Here is a 13,384-nt window from a genome sequence, read left to right as displayed (position 1 = left end):
CTGCCGTGAAGAAAAACCGTATTTAAAGCAGACGAACCTGATGCCAGTTGTGGCAAAATAACGTCATAGTCGCGCATCTGTCCTGTGCATCTGTCCTGTTACCGCGGCCCTGCTGGGCCGCATTCGCCGGTCCAAGGGAGCTCGACATTACACAACCGTACACTACGGTGGCCGGAAGTGGAATCGCCCTCGGCCATCCTGACACTATGCCCGTCAGACGCGCGCGCAGTGAGCGGCGCGCACAGCGCGATGTAAAGAAATCGCAAAATATTGTGTCAGAAGTGGGATTCGAACCCACACCCACATACGTGGACCAGAAGTCTCGTGTAACCCACATCGCTGGGCAAGGTTTCCCTTGAGTCTGGCGCCTTAGACCACTCGGCCATCCTGACACTGCATATCGCCCGTCAGACGCGCTCGCAGTGAGCGGCGCGTGGTATAAAAAAAGCAAAATATTGTGTCAGAAGTGGGATTCGAACCCACGCCCACATACGTGGACCAGAAGTCTCGTGTAACCCGCATCGCTGGTCAAGGCTTCCCTTGAGTCTGGCGCCTTAGACCACTCGGCCATCCTGACACTTACATCGCCCGTCAGACGCGCTCGCAGTGAGCGGCGCGTGGTATAAAAAAAGCAAAATATTGTGTCAGAAGTGGGATTCGAACCCACGCCCACATAAGTGGACCAGAAGTCTCGTGTAACCCGCATCGCTGGGCAAGGTTTCCCTTGAGTCTGGCGCCTTAGACCACTCGGCCATCCTTTTTTTTAAGTTTAATGCCGGTTTTCGACATAACACTGAATATACAAATACTACACACGTCAGGAATACAAGCTTGCGGGGAAGAAAAAAAAGAAAAAGAAAAAAAATTACGATAATGCCGACTGTCCGTATGGGACCGGCGTCGTCCAATTAAAATTCCTTCATGGCTGTCAGAGCTTCTAGCCTCGACAGCCAATCCGGTGCACATTCTTGCAATTTCTGTATCTCAACGTACCGCGACATACATTCTCTAAAATATATGTGAACCGGGCGGGCGTCGGCATCGCAATGGTACCCTGCCATGCGAGCCCGCCATATACAGTGGAGTGCATTCAACATAATAAAGTCGTATGGAACTCCCTCTTCATCCTTAATTGGCAGATACCGTATCCCTTGGGGGTTTACAGGTAATTCTTTCTACAGTGTTCGCTTCAAGACGTCCCAAAAGAACACAGCCGCCCAGCAGTGCAAGAACACGTGATCGATGGTTTCGGGCTTCTTGCAGATCAAGCAGTGTGATCCCCACGGCACAAGACAGCCGCGCTCTTCCATAAACGTCTTCACGGAAAGTGTTCCAGTGTGGAGCTTAAAAAAGAAGGTTTTAACCCCTGGTGGCACCTGCATGCGTTTCACCCGTTTAAGGACGTCTTGTCCTGGCCCTCCACTGTATATGGCTCTGTATAAGGGCACTGGGAACACAATGTCGCACACATCATTATACAGTTTTTTCCTTTTCACTTCACACAGATAATCATTTGAAAAACGAACTGACAGGAAACGCACGCTGTCGACCACTTCTTTAAGATAACCTCGAAGTTTTCCGGTCATGCTTGCCGTACTAACAACATATACACCGGCAACGCGTCGCTCAACCCGAATTGACATACGGTGCGCAGAAAAGGATCGCGCACATCTCGAAAAAAGAAAAAGCGGTTGACAAGTTGACGAACAAAAAGATGTGCCAAGCCAACACCCCCTTCCTTCAGTCTTCTAAACAAATTGGTTCGGCTAGCCCTCTCCCATGCTGATCCCCAGATGAAGACCGCAAAAACTCTGTGCAGCCTTTGCACATTTGCCCTGGAACAATGCAACAATTGCATAACATAATATAACTTCGCTATAAAAAACATATTACAAATTGTTGCCCTTGGAAAAATAGACTGTTAGTGCTTGTCCATCTGTCCGCTTTTTCTTTCGTTTCATTAGTTTGGTTCCTCCAGTACTCATCGCTGTTCTTGTACCTGTCGAGGGGAACACCCAGATACTTCGTCGGAGTTTTCACCCAGTTGACATTGGCGAAGTATTCCGGTGCCGAAAACCACTCCCCGTGCCACAGCCCGAGGGATTTGCCCCAATTGACTTTGCTGCCCGTGACGTCACAGAAATGTTTTACTACAGCAATTGTTTCAGTCACACTTGGTTCGTCTGTGCAACACACTGCAACGTCATCAGCATAAGCTAGAGCTTCGCTTCGGATTCTGCTAATCTAAAACCACGTGTATTGTTATTTGGGGTAATGGCAACACACATTGCTTCTATGTATATAGCAAATAACAGAGGACTGAGGGGACAGCCTTGGCGCACTGACCGCATGATTTTAATGCCCCCCCCCCCCCCCCCCCGAGACTTATTAGAGACGTTTAGCTTGTATGCTAATCCGGTAAACGGGAGCGGTTTGGGCGGGTTACCGGATGGTCGGGGCGTAAACGTGAGCGGTGAAGCCGCCTGGTGTTGTAGAGCTCAACCAGACAAACGCATAGCTAAAACTGCAGTAACTCACCACATCCTGCTTCGCCACTCATGCAAATTTTTGGCAGCGGCGTAATTGTGAACACGATTACGCCACTGTCGAATATTTACCCCAGCAGCTAAGCAGAATACAGTAATTAGCTCCGTGGTTGTGTGGTTGAGCTTTGCGCCACCAGCTGGCGCCACCGATCGGGCCGCTCACCTTTACGCCCCCGCTAAACCGGAAAACCGCCCGCGCTTTCCCGGATACCGGACGCGCTAAAGGTCCCTATTAACAATTAACCTTGTAGTGCAGTTCTGGTACGCCAAGGCCACACCCTCAGTAATGATGGTACCTACATTAACATGATCCAATATGGAGAACAAAATAACGTGAGCGACGCAATCGAACGCTTTCTCAAGATCAAGCTGAAGAACTGCAATGCCACCACCGGTGACGTCACAGCACTCGAGCACACACCGCATCTTATGGATGTTAGAAAAAATTGTTCGCCCTTTGATTCCACAAGTTTGATGGTCTGCAACGATTTCCTTTATGACGCTTTGAAGTCTGGTCGCTAAAATCTGAATAAATATCTTGTAATCCACATTTGTTAGTGATATGGGCCTATAGGATGATACGAATCTCAGTTTATCTAATTTATCGTTCTTCGGAATTAGAATGGTGTGCGCTTTCCCAAAAGAAGGTGGCAATGATTTCTGCTCGTACGCTTCATTAAATACTTCTACTAATAAAGGGGCCAGTTCTCTTTTCAATGTCTTATATAGGGCGGCGCTGAGTCCATCTGGTCCCGGTGACTTGCCCAAGTTTAAATCGTCGACTGCCTTTTCGACTTCCCTCTCCGTTATTTTCCCTTCTAATCGCTCCTTAGCTTCATCACTCAAACGCGGCATGCGGTGCAGAAAGTCTGCTTTGAAACCCTCTACATTCGATTCCTGAAATGCAAAGAGCGACTGATAGTACTGGAAGAAGGCCTGTGCTATGATCTCGTTGTCGTCAACAACAGTTCCATTCATTAAAAGGTGATCGACATGGTTTCGTCGTCCGTGTGCCTTCTCTAAACCAAGCGCCCTTCTGGTGGGCGTCTCCCCTGCCGGTAGTGCATCTGCTCGTGCTCGCACTATGGCACCTTGATAGCGTTCCTTGTCAAACTGTTCCAGCTTTTCCTTGACGCTCCGCACATCGTCTTTGTACAGACCAGGCTCTCTGCACTCACGCGTTATCAGCTGCTGAAGTAGTGTTCGCAAACCCTTTTCTTTAGATTCCCTCTCAAATTTGAGGCAGCTTGACCTTTCTAAGGCTTCCATTTTAACTTTTTGTTTAAAACATTCCCCACTTTTCTGCTATTGTATCAGCCGCATCTTCGCGTATTTTATTAACCGCATCCCGTACTGCCTTTACAAAAGATGCATCGTTTAATAACAAGTCATTGAGTTTCCATAGATGCCAATTGAAAGCATGTTCCCTTTTCCTTATACCTATGTTACATTTTACCAGGCAGTGATCCGAAAATGACACGGGTACAACGCAATAACCGTGGCATCTTGGAATTGTGTTCAACGAAATGTACATACGATCCAGTCGCGCATGACTACTGCCTTGAAAACGCGTAAATGTCACTTGACGCCCCCCTTCCAGACATTGAAAAACATCAAGTTCATTTTCATTAATTAATTTTGACAAAACGTCACTACTTCTATCCCGCACGCCGGCATTGTTGGCTCGGTCTCTAGCACTCAACACACAATTGAAGTCCCCTAATAACACAACGCGCTTAATACAGCGACCATATTGTGAGAGGTTCGAAAAAAAGAGGACACGCTCGTCTACAGAATTCGGCGCATAAACGCATATGACGCGAAACTCAAAGTCAGAGATCGTAAAGTCACATAAAACAATCCTTCCAGCCAGACAGGACCACACACTTTGAATATGTAAACCCGGCAGCTTCTTCACCAAAAGAATGCACCCCCCTGAGGTGCCTACCGCATGACTGACCACCACAAAATACCTAGTCGTGAATCGTCGCACCATGCTCCCGGTCTCCTCCTCTCCGTCAACCTTGGTTTCCTGGACGGCTAGTACGTCTATGTCATGGTCCGTTACCAACCGTAGGACCTGACATTGCCTACGACTAGCCGCCAACCCTCGCACATTTAGTGTGGCAATACTAAGAGTCGGTATTTCTGCCATCTTAATCTAGCGAGAAAAGTAGGCCCGGAGCATGGTGCTTACCCTTCACGACCAGCCCTTGGCTAGCCGCCTCCGGGGCCATCCGGCTTCCCGGCATTGTTTGTCGTCGACACTTTGATCACAGGCTTTCTTTCAGGCGGCACATTCGGCTTTGGTTTGAAGCCCATCCGCCTCCCCTGGGGCGTCTTTGTCGGTGGTCCCTCGGTGGTGCTGGTCGCACCCTCGCCCTGGTCCTTGGTCTGGTCGTGGGGGCGTTTGACCGGGCCGCCAAGAGTCTCAGTCCGGTCGCCGTCTTTCACGGCCTCGTCCTGCTGCATTGTCGTCATACCATTGTCGGGCGGGTCTTCACTAATGGCTCCCGTCGCGGGGCCCACAGCAGTCGCGCCCTGCGCCTTCCCACTCCGCTTCCCGGTAGCTTGAGCAACCGTGCCTTCTGCGCCGACGGTCGACATCTCGCTGGCTGCCGCTGTCGGTACCAGGTCTCCGATGCCTGTAGCGGCGTCCTCCGTCTCGACCACGTCCATGACGTGCTCTGCGGCCACGTCGTTCACTGCTGGGCCTGTCACGGCGGCGTAGGATTTGACGCAGTCGGCGTCAACATGACCGAACCGTCTGCAGCGAGAACAGCGCGGAATTTTACATTCCCGGCGGACGTGCCCCGTGCCTTGGCAGCGCAGGCACTGCATGGGTCGACCAGGGACGACCACCAAGGCCAGCTCTCCGCCGACGCGGACCTGATGAGGAAGGTCTTCCATTTTCACGCCGCTTTTCAGCTTTAGAAGCACAGTCCTGGTTGTCGACGTCTTGTCGCCCAGACCATGGACGCGCCACTTTTCCCGGCTTAACTCCTCCACCTTGCCGAAAGCCATGAACGCCGTCCGTATGTCCTCGTCTGCAACGCCATAGAGCAGCCAGTGAAGCCTAAGCTTCACCTGCTGGTCTTGCGGGTCCACGATGACGCACCGTCTTCCCTTCACTTGCAGTTCTTTAAGGGCCATGAGGCGCTTCGTCGCAGTGGCGTCGGACAGGGTCACGGCCCAGACGTGGTTTATCTGGTAAGCCCCTATGCATACCACGTCCGGCAGCAGTCCCGTCGGCAGTAGGGCGTCTCTAAAATCTTCGACCTTGTAAGGTCTGGCGCGTACATCACCGTGTAAAAACACGGTGTTAAATGCATCTCGTCCTTTCAGCAGCAGAGGCAAAATAAAGGGATAATCCTTATCGTCGTCGGTGATCCTGTTTCCGCGACCAAAAGTGGCTGCTGTCGCTGCCTCGGAAGAGGCCATGACCCTACGATCCGAACAGCTCGGCTGCCGGATGCAGAATGCGACCACTCGGCCATCCTGACACTGTATATCGCCCGTCAGACGCGCTCGCAGTGAGCGGCGCGTGGTATAAAAAAAAATCGCATAATATTGTGTCAGAAGTGGGATTCGAACCCACGCCCACATACGTGGACCAGAAGTCTCGTGTAACCCGCATCGCTGGGCAAGGTATCCCTTGAGTCTGGCGCCTTAGACGACTCGGCCATCCTGACACTGTATATCACACGCTAGACGCGTGCGCAGAGAGCGGCGCATACAGCGCGGTATATAAAAACGCAACATATTGTGTCAGAAGTGGGATTCGAACCCACGCCCACATACGTGGACCAGAAGTCTCGTGTAACCCGCATCGCTGGGCAAGGTATCCCTTGAGTCTGGCGCCTTAGACCACTCGGCCATCCTGACACTGTATATCACACGCTAGACGCGTGCGCAGAGAGCGGCGCATACAGCGCGGTATATAAAAACGCAACATATTGTGTCAGAAGTGGGATTCGAACCCACGCCCACATACGTGGACCAGAAGTCTCGTGTAACCCGCATCGCTGGGCAAGGTTTCCGTTGAGTCTGGCGCCTTAGACCACTGGGCCATCCTGACACTGTATACCGCCCGTCAGACGCGCTCGCAGTGAGCGGCGCGTGGTACAAAAAAATCGCAAAATATTGTGTCAGAAGTGGGATTCGAACCAAGTCACCAAGAAAGATGATGTACTTGTCACAACGAAGGTATAGTCTTCTAGATTCGAGAAAAAACGACATCTTTCATTGATATCATTTGGCGCATACACACATATAATCCTCCATTGTGATCCATTAAAAGAAAAATCAAGAACAATAAAACGCCAACTTTCGCTCACAGTATAACCATATCTTCATTTATACCAATACCCCTTCGAACCAAGACAGCGCATCCACCAGACGTGCCAACAGCGTGACATGTGAGTGAGTGAGTGAAGTAACTTTATTTTGGTCCAGAGAAGACGCAGGGGAGACCCCGCGCCACCCGGCTAATCCCACGTAGGGACCGCCAAGCCGAGCTTGACGGCCCGATCGCGGGCACTCTGGACGGCCAGGGTTTGGTCGTTGAGTTCGGGGCTGCCCAAGAGCGCAGCCCACCTATCCTCGCTGAAGGAGGAGCCGATGGCTTCACACCCTCACAACACATGGTCCAATGTTGTCCTTAGTCCACAGGCAGGGCAGTCCGCACTGGGGTATCTTTCGGGGTATATTGCATGAAAAACCGCGAGGTTAGGGTACGCACGGGCTTGTAAAAGTCGAAGGGTAACCGCCCGCGCCCTACATAAGGCGAGGTGCGGGAGGGGGAAGACCCGTCTTGACAGATAGTAGTGCGTGGTGATCTCATTAAACGTAAGCAGGGGTTCCCCGCGGGGCTGAGGGACTGCTGAGGCGGCGCGGTCAGTGAGTCCTCGCGCGGCCTCGTGTGCGCCCTCGTTAGGGTTAGAGGGAGAACCCTGCATATGTTATATGTTCTGAAAGGTGTTACCATTTTGTTTGTTTGCTCCTCGCTTTCAACTTTCGTCTCTTGTATAGCTATAATATCGAGTTCATTTTCAACGCATAGTCGGCTGAGCTGGTTCTGCCTCCGTCTTGAAGCGAGGCCGCGTACACTAATAGTAGCAACTCGTATTCCCCTCTTCAAATTCATTGTTAATAAGCGGGAAAGGTAGGCATAAAAAAAAAACTGGCTGTGGCTTAGCTAAGGTTAAGCCCAGGATGCGAAGCATACTAGCCTTTATTTTAACGCGACAGCGTTAAGGAGCTCGTGTCGCAGAAAAGCCGGAGTCGTCGGCGTCGGCTCAGGCGTGCGGCGCTTGCTCAGGCGCACATTTCGTTGTCGCGCCGAACGCTGCGTTGCTCGACGCTCACCGCGTCCGATGCGGGGCGCGTAGTCACTGCGCCATAGCAAAACCACCTAGAAACAATCTCTGTAGCACGCCGCAACCTTCGCTTCTCATTCCAACGAGCAGCTCTGTCTCCAGGAGGCATCTCACCTCGTGAGTGTCTAGCAGAGGCAAGCGTAGCTGCTAAGACGACCGCACGCCAAGTTTCATCCTTTATTTCATCCTAGACGCCAGCGCTCGTTTCTCCCCTGGCGGCACGATTTCATCTCCAACGGTGGTTTCCGTCGCCGCTTCCCTTCGCGGTCGCGCCCGCGTTCAGTTCGCGCTGCGCGCGAAACGTCTCTTGTTTGCGACGGCACCTCTTCGGATGACGGGAAATTATTATTGTGTTGTTAACTGTCACGACAGCAATGTAAACATGAAAAGGTTGATGCCACCAGTGAAATTCTGCCGATTCACAAGAAAATGGTACGAAAGAAGCAGACGACAGACCTGGATTACTGCGGTGCGCCGAGCGAAGTAAACATCTGGCAAACGAAGCGAGCTCGTTCATTGATCCCTCCTGAGTGTATGACGGTTTCTATATGTAACCCACGTGAAATTAATAATTACTCGGTAAATAATCCTTTTATTCCTATAAAAACTTTAAGTTCAACGAGCGCTTGTCCTGTCTTCTTTCTCGTGTTTCGTTTGTGTGTGCGCTGCCCAAGAATGGAAACCACGTCTGTTGTATGCGCTAGCAGTGGCCAAAGTTCACGCGTGCCGAGAAATTGAATATGTGCATGATGCATTGAACATGACCGGAGTTCATTCTCGCTTCACCACTGCACCGATCGATCGGGTTACTGGACGATACACACCCGCGTCTTGGTCGCGCCGGCATTGCTGAAGCAGGAATGATTAATAATACTTTCAACTTCCGTCTCTTGAGTACTGTTAAAAAATGGCCAAGCTGTCTACATTGCTGCCTCTATTCCATATTGTAGGAGACGTACTAGTTAAAGTTGTGTGCGCATGTCGTACTTGTGCTATGCAGCGATATATCTTGTTTATTTCCGCACAGTGTCGATAGAAATCCGTTGTCGCCATCAGGTACAACACGGATTTGTAGCAAACATAATGTGAGAAACTGCAAAAATGACTTTAGCTCGTAGGTGCCGTATGTATGTGCCGCATCGTATGTGCTGACGATTTTTCCGGCGGCACATACGATGTCGTTTCCAATTACCTGCTCAGCGTCACTTACATGGTTAAGCAGACGCTGCCCTTTCGCCGCATTGCAGCCATCAAAATAATCGTCAAGCGTACCGATCTTCTTAAAGGCAAATATAGCGTGTGCAGTTTGTTTCACACTAAGGGGAAAACTCGGAACGTATTGCGTCGCGATGCGGCAAGCAATGGAGTCGTGCGGCAGCAGCAGCTCGAGCAGGCGCACACGCTTGAGGGGCAGTGTCGTGATCTGCGTCGTCTGCTACGGCGGCGCGCGCTGGCCGCATTTTCGGGAAGCGTGGTACTGTCAGGGGCAGTGCATCGATTTCATCGGTACTGCGGGAACTGAGCTGATATTCTTTACTAAACGTTGTGCGTCGCCACACTCTGATCCTTCATTGGCGATAATGGAGTTCCACAAACTTTTTTTGACAACATGGTTCATTTGTTCTTTCGAAAGGCCGGAGTACTGAGCGTGTGCACGTATATTTCTTCACTGTGTGTGCTACCGTAATGAGCAGCGACAAAAGGCACCAAGATGTGCGCGCAACGTTCTCAGTCTTTGTTTGACTCGAAAGGAAAACAAAGCACTCAACAATGGGAGTCGAACACGATGAAAAAAAACGGACATGATTAAATGAACGTTTTAGGTTCAGACAATGAGGTGGAAGTGATTTTTCTCGATAATCATTCGCTACACCAGACAGACCCTGCCCGCCGGTGGGGAATTGGACACGTCACGCTCGGAACTTCAGTTAGTATCTCGTCATGTCCCCAGCGGCAGCGATGACAGCGCTCATCCTGGAAGGCAGTGAAGTGTAGAATGACTTGATCAGGGATGTGTTCATTCGCTGCACGTCTCAGTCACTGACGATGGTGGATCGAAGCCTATCCTCGGGCGACTGATAGAGGGGATGTTGCGCCAGCGATACTTTCAACGAGCCCCAGACATTTTAAATGATGTTGGCGCCCGGGGATTGAGGCGGCCGCTCCAAGAGAGTGACTGCGCGCTCTTCTAGCAGTTCTTGCACAGCACGAGCAGTGTGGATCGGCGTCCTATCGCGTTAGAATATATAGTCGCCTTCCAGAAACGGGCCGTCAAGAATGTATGGAATCAGTACGTCGTCTATGACTGCCATGCAGCGATGAACTTACATTCGAGGCGTATCAGTGGGCGTCGCGCAACGCTTAGCAAAGAATACCGGCTCCTTTCACGCAGTAACGATGTGATCAGCGCCCTGCACCTGACAGTAGAACGTTTCTCGACAATGCGGCCAGCGTGCGCCGCCGTAGCAGACGACGCCGTTCAAGATCCCGTCCCTCGAGCATCTGCGCGAGCTGCTGCGCTTCGAGTTTTCCCCTAAATGTGAGAGAGACTGTACACCGCCCTTCGAAGGAAATGTCCACGCGCACACACCGCGCGCGGCGCGAAACGTGCCCAAACACGCGCAGTGCAGGAGGCAATCAAGGCGGCGCGAACGAGAGATGGGAGAGGGGCACCACCGCTAATAGAATTTTGCTCCGCATGCAGCGCTCTCAACGCCGGCGCAGCAGCGCCGCTCTCGGTGCCGTTCTTGTCTATAGACGCTGCGAGCGACGGCGCGAGTTGGAGCCCCGTTTCTCCTCTGTCGTGACGTCACGGTGTCACGTGGTCAGCCTTGAAGGCGACGCCGCAAGTTGTAGCCCCGTTTCTCCTCTGTCGTGACGTCACGGGGTCACGTGGTATTGAAGGCGACACCGCCGCGCCTGAGGAGCTGGGTGGAGCTCTAGTAATATGCTTCGCATTAAACGTATATAATCACACGTTGCACTTCTAGGTATACTTAAGTTACGTTTACAAGTGATGACGGACAGAGCAGCTGTTTCGCGACACATTGAAGTGCAGTCCACAAAATACCTTGCTTGAGCAGCAGCTGACCTCCCCGACCCTTCGGGAGCGTTGGGCTCTCGCAAGCTCGCGTCTGAGTGCCTTTGCAGGCACAAGTGCCTACGGCTACTTTGGCGTCGGCGCCGCCGGTCTTTTGTCCGGCGGGATATTCGGCGTCGGCCGTAATGACGGCTGGCGCGTTACCACCGACTTTGGCGGCGGTTCCTCACTGTTCGGTTTGCCAGTTTTCCCGCCGTCGCTTGTTGATTCTTCGTGTGTTCGCTTCCCGACTGCCACAACAGCATTGGTAACGTCCATCGCTTCGTTGTCAGATGATGCCATAGTCCAGACGGCAGGCGTTTCTTTGGCCGCGATGTCTTGCTTATGAACGTCGACGGCAGAGCCCTTGCTCACCGGTCGCGTAGGCGTTCCTGGCACACCTACCGCTCCGGCAGTCGTTTGCCCCTGCGGTTTCGGTGGTTGTGTCGCTGTGACCTTCGCCTCGTTGGCGCTCCCGGCAGAGGCTTCCTCGGCATCCACTTCGTCCATAAGAAGTTCAGCGCTTTCATCTGCAGCCGTCGGCCACGTCACGTTTGCGTATGTCCTCACGCACTGCGACTCGTCATGGCCGTGACGACGACAACGGGCACAGCGCGGGACGTGGCAGTCGCGCCGGATGTGTCCTGTGTTACGGCAACGAAGGCAGAGCGGTGCTCTTCCAGGAATCACCACGAGAGCTTCCTCACCGGCTATCCGTAACAGATGAGCACGTCGTCCGCCCCCAAGCCCTTCCTCGGCATCAGGGTGACCAGGCGCGTTGAAGAACCTTTATCCTGAAGGCCATGCACCCGCCACCGCTCTCTTGCCACATCCGTGAATCGGCAGTAAGGCGCCAGGGCATCACGAATGTCCTCGTCCGGCACGTTGTGTAACATCCAGTGTAGCTTGAGGTGCATTGCTTGATTTCCAGGGTCGACGACGATGCATGGTCTATCCTTCACCTTCAAGTCCTTTGCCCGCAGCAGTTCTTTCACTCCGTCATTACTTTTGAAAGTCACGGCCCACACATGACTCATTCGATACGCCCCTAGGGCGACAACGTCAGACAGCAACTTCATGCTCGACAGCATGTCACGGAAATTTTCAGCCCGGTATGGCCTTGAACGCATATCAGCATGCAAAAATAAAGTGTTCGTAACAAGTCGCCCTGTTGGTAGTTGAGGCAATAGCACCTGATAATCATGATCCTCGTTGACCAAAAACCTAGAACCGCGGCCCTGCTGGGCCGCTGATGCTGCTCCGACGGAGCTCATGACAGCCATGTCCGTACACTACAGTGGCCGGAAGTGGAATGGCGATCCTGACACTGCATGCGATCCTTGAGAAGAGCGCGCAATGAGCGGCGCGGAAGGCGCTGTATGAAAAAAAAGCAAAACATTGTGTCAGAAGTGGGATTCGAACCCACGCCCACATACGTGGACCAGAAGCCTCGCACAACCCGCATCGCTGGGCAAGGTTTCCCTTGAGTGTGGCGCCTTAGACCACTCGGCCATCCTGACTTTTTTTTCTTTGGCTACAAGCTTCAAAAGAGTTTGTGATCCTAGATCACACTCGTTTTATATGTGTCAAAGTGTCAAGCATTGACACCACAGCTTCATCACAGTCCGTCTTGTACACGTCACGTACCTTCACAACCATTTCCACAAAACATTCATACACAGATCGGCCTTTAACATCACAATGTATATATGCCAACAGACTACGCCAGACTGCGTGCATTCCAAGTAAAAAGATGACATCCATCTGATCAAAATCGTGTTCAGGTAGTAAAAAACGAATGCCATGTGGATTGAGGGGTAGGTCTATTTTTAACGTTCTCTGTAATATATCCCAAAAGAATATGGCATTATTACAATCAATGAAAACATGTTCGATCGTTTCAGCTTTGTTGCACAGAAAGCATCTACTTCCCCATGGCACATAAATTCCTCTTTCCTGCAACCACGTTTTAACAGGCGAGGTTCCCGTGTGAAGCTTGACCTGACACTGCATACGATCCTTGAGAAGAGCGCGCAATGAGCGGCGCGTAAGGCGCTGTATAAAAAAAACGCAAAATACTGTGTTAGAAGTGGGATTCGAACCCACGCCCACATACGTGGACCAGAAGCCTCGCACAAGCCGCATCGCTGGGCAAGGATTCCCTTGAGTCTGGCGCCTTAGACCACTCGGCCATCCTGACACTTTTTTTTTTATTTATTACCGGTTTTCAATATAACATCGTACATATGAATGTCACACTCATGACACAAATGCAAGCTTCTTGCAAGAGCAAAAGAAGGCAAGAAACAAAAAGCGCTACAAAGCCGTCTATCCGCATAGGACTGACGTTGTCAAATTAAAATTCCTTCATGACTGTCAGA

The 13,384-nt window shown here is 51.6% G+C and overlaps 7 non-coding genes across 7 annotated transcripts; all 7 read right to left on the bottom strand.

The window, feature by feature from the left end:
• Window positions 1-273: 273 nt before the first annotated feature.
• TRNAL-CAA (transfer RNA leucine (anticodon CAA)) lies at window positions 274-392 on the bottom strand. Its single transcript has 2 exons — window positions 355-392; window positions 274-319 (listed from the first exon to the last, which is right to left on the bottom strand). It is a non-coding gene; the product is annotated as a tRNA-Leu (tRNA).
• A 66-nt stretch (window positions 393-458) lies between these two features.
• TRNAL-CAA (transfer RNA leucine (anticodon CAA)) lies at window positions 459-577 on the bottom strand. The gene is made up of 2 exons: window positions 540-577; window positions 459-504 (listed from the first exon to the last, which is right to left on the bottom strand). It is a non-coding gene; the product is annotated as a tRNA-Leu (tRNA).
• A 5,542-nt stretch (window positions 578-6,119) lies between these two features.
• On the bottom strand, window positions 6,120-6,238 carry TRNAL-CAA (transfer RNA leucine (anticodon CAA)). Its single transcript has 2 exons — window positions 6,201-6,238; window positions 6,120-6,165 (listed from the first exon to the last, which is right to left on the bottom strand). It is a non-coding gene; the product is annotated as a tRNA-Leu (tRNA).
• Window positions 6,239-6,312: 74 nt separating this feature from the next.
• Window positions 6,313-6,431, bottom strand: TRNAL-CAA (transfer RNA leucine (anticodon CAA)). Its single transcript has 2 exons — window positions 6,394-6,431; window positions 6,313-6,358 (listed from the first exon to the last, which is right to left on the bottom strand). It is a non-coding gene; the product is annotated as a tRNA-Leu (tRNA).
• Window positions 6,432-6,505: 74 nt separating this feature from the next.
• Window positions 6,506-6,624, bottom strand: TRNAL-CAA (transfer RNA leucine (anticodon CAA)). The gene is made up of 2 exons: window positions 6,587-6,624; window positions 6,506-6,551 (listed from the first exon to the last, which is right to left on the bottom strand). It is a non-coding gene; the product is annotated as a tRNA-Leu (tRNA).
• Window positions 6,625-12,404: 5,780 nt separating this feature from the next.
• Window positions 12,405-12,523, bottom strand: TRNAL-CAA (transfer RNA leucine (anticodon CAA)). The gene is made up of 2 exons: window positions 12,486-12,523; window positions 12,405-12,450 (listed from the first exon to the last, which is right to left on the bottom strand). It is a non-coding gene; the product is annotated as a tRNA-Leu (tRNA).
• Window positions 12,524-13,084: 561 nt separating this feature from the next.
• TRNAL-CAA (transfer RNA leucine (anticodon CAA)) lies at window positions 13,085-13,203 on the bottom strand. The gene is made up of 2 exons: window positions 13,166-13,203; window positions 13,085-13,130 (listed from the first exon to the last, which is right to left on the bottom strand). It is a non-coding gene; the product is annotated as a tRNA-Leu (tRNA).
• Window positions 13,204-13,384: the final 181 nt, after the last annotated feature.

This window comes from Dermacentor albipictus, chromosome 3 (assembly GCF_038994185.2).
Source record: "Dermacentor albipictus isolate Rhodes 1998 colony chromosome 3, USDA_Dalb.pri_finalv2, whole genome shotgun sequence".
Lineage (NCBI taxonomy): Eukaryota > Metazoa > Arthropoda > Arachnida > Ixodida > Ixodidae > Dermacentor > Dermacentor albipictus.
This window is presented reverse-complemented; position numbering and strand designations above follow the sequence as displayed.